Source organism: Dasypus novemcinctus, unplaced genomic scaffold, assembly GCF_030445035.2.
Source record: "Dasypus novemcinctus isolate mDasNov1 unplaced genomic scaffold, mDasNov1.1.hap2 scaffold_119, whole genome shotgun sequence".
NCBI lineage: Eukaryota > Metazoa > Chordata > Mammalia > Cingulata > Dasypodidae > Dasypus > Dasypus novemcinctus.
In genome coordinates this window covers 1,316,127-1,322,829 of record NW_026688148.1, presented here as the reverse complement: position 1 = coordinate 1,322,829, position 6,703 = coordinate 1,316,127, and the positions used below count along the sequence as shown (strand labels likewise).

Sequence of the window (6,703 nt, the reverse complement as noted above, 5' to 3'; positions counted from 1 at the left end):
TTCTGACCTTCATGTCAGAAACCCAGAATTCCACCTCTCACAAGAATCTCATCACTGTCTCACCAAATCAACATCCAGACACCTCCTGCCCTGCAATCCCCAGAAACAGCCCACTCAGGGTTTGGGAACACAGCACCACAACAAAGATTTCAAAAGTTCCACCCACAACTTCTGACCTCTGTGTAAGAGACACAAAATTCTACCTCTTGCAAGAATGTCTTCTGTCACTGTCTCACCAAATTGACATCCAGACACCTCCTGCCCTGCAAGCACCCAAAACAGCCTGGTCCAGCAGGACTCTGACCCTACTCAGCTGATTCTTTGCAGGAGAGATTATGAGGTGCACTTGCTCAGATGCCATGTTGCCCCACCTCCTAGAATGACTGAAAAGGCTGGCATGAGGAGGTGAGGGGGAAGAGAAAAGAAAGGACAAAAGTGAAAGAGTTTATAAAAGATAGAAAATGGAATAGTAGAGTTAGAAATAAAATGACAGAAAAATTAAGGACTAAACAAACAGGTGGAATGTAAGAGCAACAACAGAAAGCAGAAGATAGAAAGATGTAGGAAGGAAAAGAGATAGCATTGTTAGTCAAAATCGGTACACACAGAACAGAGGAAATTGAGGAAGAGGAAACACAGCAAACAAAAAATAAGCTGGCAGCACTTAATTTGAAAAATAGGGGAGAGGTGATAAAGAGTAAAGAAAAGCAAGAAAACAGACAAGCTCACAAGTAAGGAGTCAACCAAACACTAAGAAAAAGCAGCTTTCCCTCTTAAGTCCCTATGGAGCTTCTCAGACTGCCAGTGTTTATCAATCAATTAACCTGCAGCCTTCCTGCTGCAGATTTTAAGTGAGTTTTAGTGAGTAAACTAAGTTAAATTATAAAACAAAGGTAACTTTCTTTTTTTAGGAAAAAGAAGAGACCCAAGAGATGCTAATATAAGAATAATTTCTATGTTTTCCCTGTCCCAAGGTATCAGCTAGATGTTTAATATCCCAGTGGGTCACTACTCTCTACAAGGAGCTGGGAATTGCGCTAGAGACCTTGTATATTCAAGGTGGAAACTCCTCCATGGAGCTAAACTTTCTTGTTAGGTCTATTAGCTCTTCAGAAAGCTAGAGAGTCCATTTCCCTTGATCAGGATTGAGTCTTTCAAATTGGATAAATTCCTGCTGATTAGGAATCTGCCCTTCTCCCTTTTTATTCTTACTGCTTTCTCTCCCAGGGCAGCAGGATGCAATAGCCTCTGTGAGAGTTCCCTTTTAAAACTCAAATAGGACCCTGGTGACTTAACTCACCACAGGAAAAAAATGACTCTCAACATCTTCAAGAGAACCCACACCTCACAAGGCAGGTTCAGTTTTAATTGTCCCACTCAGGCTTTCTATTATTCAATCAAGTTTGGAGACTTTAATGTTTCTAGACCATTGTTCACTTCTTTTATTGGCATATAATTATACATAACAAAAAGATGAATAGTAATATTAAAGATCTTAACAATTTTAGAAATTTGATGAGTTCCTATGTGTCATTGTCTAATAACAATGCAATTCAAGTTAAAAGTAGAGGTGAAATAATTTTAAAAGAATACTATATTTATAAACTAAGGGATACACGCTCACTCTCAGCTCTAAACTATATGATTTTGTAGAAGAAATGACCTATAGTCAAATGATTACTGCCAGGATTCAACAAAAAATGTAGTACAAGAATGGAACACACAGAGTGGTATGCTTCTTTGTAAGCAGGGACTGTCTGTGATTGGGAAACTCAGGATGACTTCATAGGAAAGTAACAAGTGAGCTAAGCCTTGTGCATTTGTGTGTGTGTGGTGTGTATCTGTGTGTAAATCATGGACAGTGCTAGAATTTCCTGTTTTTCTGAATTTATATTCTGTTTCCAGAGAAGAGGCTCTTGTGTGATACTATCCATCATCTTCCAATTTGTTTTTTATCCAAAATTATATTCCATTGTCACTTGTAGTTATTTTTACATTTCAGTTTCAGTGTCTTGACTAAGTTTAATTTGCCCATTAATTCAATTGTGTATTTATTCCTTTTGGTTACTTTTTGAAAAGCCTCATTCACTGAGTTTATAATCAGTGGTATATACCTTCACAAGCTCTTCTAGTAGGTCTTTTCACATTTCTGGTATCTTTATTTAGAATGATTGGGGTGATTGGAGCAGTTTTGTGAATCTCTATAAAAGACAAACCCTGAGGTGTGTTTTGAGTAAGATTATGATTTACAAGTCAGGTGATGCCAGGTCCCAACTAGTGATCTTATCTGCATCTGAAAACTTCAACTGGTCTTTTAACAATTAGAACAGAGTGATAAAAATATCTGCCCTATATTCCTCCTTTTCCCAAAGTGATTCTTGGCTAACAGTGTCCTAGTGAAAGCAGATATTAATTGCTTCCTTGGAATTCTTTGCCCAAGTGACCTCGGCCAGTAAATACACCACATATCTCTTGTGACTTCCTCACTTTCTCATGACTTTAAAGAAAAAGAAGATTCCCCTCCTTTTATGAGCTTACACATTTCTTCATTCTTGGTGCCTGCTTTTCAACTTAGATAAACTATGGTAGCCATTCTGCCAAGAATGCCTACATTTTTCTTTCTACCTGCAAGTGTCCCTAAAATCTGCAGGCAAAATGTTTATGGGGACAAAGTCAATTACTTGTCTGTGGCTCTTTACAAGAAATCAATAAGTAAATTATCTCCTGTTAATCAGATTAAAGAGAGGTGTATATTATTTTTTAAGTATTTTATCAGACAAATATATGTTTCACTTATTTGAATTGATTAAATAAACTTTGTATAGAGATCCCATACTATTAATAGCTACTAAAATTCATGGAGAAAGTGCTAATTTGAAAATGTGTTATCTGAATATGATGCTAATATAGTAAACAACTCTGTCCTCTTTCAACATATGAATGTATATTATTCTGTAGAAGAAAATAACTTTATGGATCATTTATAATTAGATTAATTTTTTAGGAAATATAAAGCAATTGCTTAAGTTCCCGTTAAGAGAGTAAAAATGGACAGTCCTCCTTGTGAATCTATAGACACAAGTAATTTTTAGGAGTGATCAGTCCTACTTTTTAATTTTCCTCCTTATTCTACATTATAGTCTTGTTTAAGGGTTTCCCTTGCCAAGAGGAAACTTGGCAGATGGAAACTACTGACAAACTTCTAACCATGATGCAACATCCCTGAGTAACTTAACTTGGTTCAGAAGGAAAATCTCTGGAGGTGAATGTCTTTCAGGATATCTATTTCATTCATGAAGAACTGTTACGCCCGCTCCTGGGCCTGCCTCCGGGTCGGGGGCTCTGACCGCATCCGAGGCGCGACCCGACTGCAGCCAGGGAGAGACGGAGGCGCTGTCATCTTCTTGACTTGGGCGTCTGCACTCTCCCGGGTCTCGGGATGCCAGAGCTGCCGCGTGGGGCGAGAAATAGTCGGGGTTGAGCCCCAGCTGGGCCGAGGGCTCACACTCTTCTGGGCTCTCGGACAAGACTCACCTGAAGGAATGTGTGGTGGATTGGCTCCAAGTAAAAGTAGTGTAGGGAAACGGACTTTGGCCCAGTGGTTAGGGCGTCCGTCTACCATATGGGAGGTCCGCGGTTCAAACCCTGGGCCTCCTTGACCCGTGTGGAGCTGGCCCACGTGCAGTGCTGATGCGCGCAAGGAGTGCCGTGCCACGCAAGGGTGTCCCCCGCGTGGGGGAGCCCCACGCGCAAGGAGTGCGCCCGTGAGGAAAGCTGCCCAGCGTGAAAAGAGGGAGCAGCCTGCCCAGGAATGGCGCCGCCCACATTTCCCGTGCTGCTGAGGACAACAGAAGCGGACAAAGAAACAAGACGCAGCAAATAGACACCAAGAACAGACAACCATGGGAGGGAGGGGAAATTAAATAAATAAATAAATATTAAAAAAAAAAAAAAGTACAGTGTATGTATCCAACTTGCCCTTTTCCCCAACAAACAATGACTTATATCGGATATTTTCCAAGCTTGGCAAAGTTGTAAAGGTTACTATAATGAAAGATAAAGATACCAGGAAGAGTAAAGGGGTTGCATTTATTTTATTTTTGGATAAAGAATCTGCTCAAAACTGTACAAGAGCAATAAACAACAAACAGTTATTTGGTAGAGTGATAAAAGCAAGCATTGCTACTGACAATGGAAGAGCAGCCGAGTTCATCCGAAGGCGAAACTACTTTGATAAATCTAAGTGTTATGAATGTGGAGAAAGTGGGCACTTAAGTTATGCCTGTCCTAAAAATATGCTGGGAGCACGTGAACCTCCAAAGAAGAAAGAGAAAAAGGAAAAAAAGAAAATTCCTGAACCAGAAGAAGAAATTGAGGAAGTAGAAGAAAGTGAAGATGAAGGGGAAGATCCTGCTCTTGACAGTCTCGGTCAGGCCACAGCTTTCCAGCAAGCCAAAATTGAAGAACAACAGAAAAGATGGAAACCCAGTTCAGGGGACGCCTCAACCTCAGATGATTCAAGACGCCCAAGGATAAAGAAAAGCACATACTTCAGTGACGAAGAAGAACTTAGTGATTAAGATTAATATTTATTATGTAAATATCATAAAAATAAAAAACCTTATAATACAAAGTTCAGCTGGAGACTGAAGATTACTTTTTTTTTGGAGGTTCTGGGGATCGAGCCTGGGACCTCGTACTTGGGAAGCAGGCGCTCAACCACTGAGCTACACCCATTCCCCTCAAACAGTTTTTTTTTTACCATAAAATAGTTCACAAGCATCTGAAAAATAACTTTAAATATCATGTCTCTCTCTATCTTAGCAGATAATAAAAATCAGGATTTGCTAATAACCATTAATCCTGAAAACAACTAATTTTAATAAGAATAAGAACATGTAATATTATCATAGTAATACTACTGTTCAACCCAAGAAAGAAGGTAGATATTAAAAAGATTTGAGAAGCTCTTCATAAAAGCTTTATTAGTATCTGATTGGTTTACATGAATACTTTTGAAATTAGTTTAATCTTTACCACAAAAACTTCATAAAAACTGAAAAAAGAGTTGAGTTATTGTTATTAAATATTAATAAAATTTTCAGTATTATTTTGTGCTAAAAAAAGAACTTAATTTTGGCAGGACACAATATTGAGTCAGAAGACAACAATCTTTTGATAAAAATAAAAGACAAAGACAATATTTGACTTTTATTTTTAGCGTGAATTAAGTGAAGGGAAAACGTGAGACTGGAGGATAAGCATGAAGTGTGTGTGTTTGCACATGTTTTTGAATGTTCTGATTACAGGTGATAACTGACACCCTTATGTAAATGAGTTTGGCAGGAAAGAGCTTGTAGAGAAAGGAAAGCAGAGAGATGGAAAAATACCTGCTTTCTACCTAAATCTTGGCTATAGGCCTTTAAAACATTTTTTATTGCTCTTTCCTGCAAGATTCTTATACTATGCATGGTAAGGCTAACTGTAATATAGGAAAACAGTAGATATAAAAGTCAGTGTGTCATAAATACAGAATGACTGCTAAACACAAAAAACCTCAGAAGCTCACAGAGGAATACATACATTAAAACAGTAATGATTTAAATATTTCATAAACTGAGAAGCTGCTGCATGTTTTTATCTTGGAAGAAATATGATAGAGTCATATTTCTGTGAATTTTTAGAATCTGATATAAAGTGATGGCAGTAGGATGGGATTATTGGAGATACAGGAGGTAGAAGTTGGGGTCAAATATGAAGCTACATTTTCAGTTCAGCAGTCTGGAGAATGTTATACACTATTTTCAAGGAAGTCATCAAAAAACTTTGGTGGTGGGAACTTGGACTGATGGCTAGATATGTTGAGTGAAAGGTGACATTAGAATATGTATACATAAAAACAGACATACTAGTATAATTCATAATAAAATTTCATAATAAAAACTGCTGAAAAGAACTGAAGATAAACTCATGATCGGGAGCAATGAATTGAAGTCATGTGATTGAGTAAAAATTTTGATAAGAATTGACATAAAAGAGAAGAAAGCAGGTTTTTTTATTTTTAAAGAAGCTTTAGATTACATAAATGTTAATAGAAAATATAGGGGATTCACATATATCCCACCCCCTCCCACTCCCACACTTTCCCCCATTAACAGCATCTTTCATTGGTGTGGTACATGCATTACAATTGAAGAACACATATTGAAGCATTGTTACTAACTGTGGACTACTGTTTACATTGGAGTTTACACTCTGCCATGCACAATTTTATAGGTTATGACAAAATGTATAATGGCCTGTAACATTCATTTTAATGTCATACAGGACAATTACAATATCTCAAAACTGAACCATGAAAGCAGATATTGTAATCTGTGAAATGACAATAAGAAGGAGAAGAAAGAATAAAATTCAATATAGAAAAGAGAAATCTGTCTTAATGGAGGAAGAATTAAACTGGTAAGAATTCCATAATGGTCAGAATTTAAAGAATAGAAGCACAGTGATTAATATATTTCATTATTAATAACAATGAGGCAAACCCATTGGATTTCCTGTTACAAGATGATTGCAAACTTTGTGAATTCTGTTTCAGTAAACCCAAAGGACAGAAAACATATATAGGAGAATGAAATGTAGAAATGTGGTAAGAAGGGCAGCTTTAGCTGCTATCTTGTGCAAATATGAAATCAGAAAATTG

At 37.5% G+C, this 6,703-nt stretch overlaps 1 pseudogene; it reads left to right on the top strand.

The window, feature by feature from the left end:
* The first annotated feature begins 3,293 nt into the window (after positions 1–3,293).
* Positions 3,294–4,580, top strand: LOC131277503 (zinc finger CCHC-type and RNA-binding motif-containing protein 1 pseudogene; annotated as a pseudogene).
* The last annotated feature ends 2,123 nt before the right edge of the window (positions 4,581–6,703 follow it).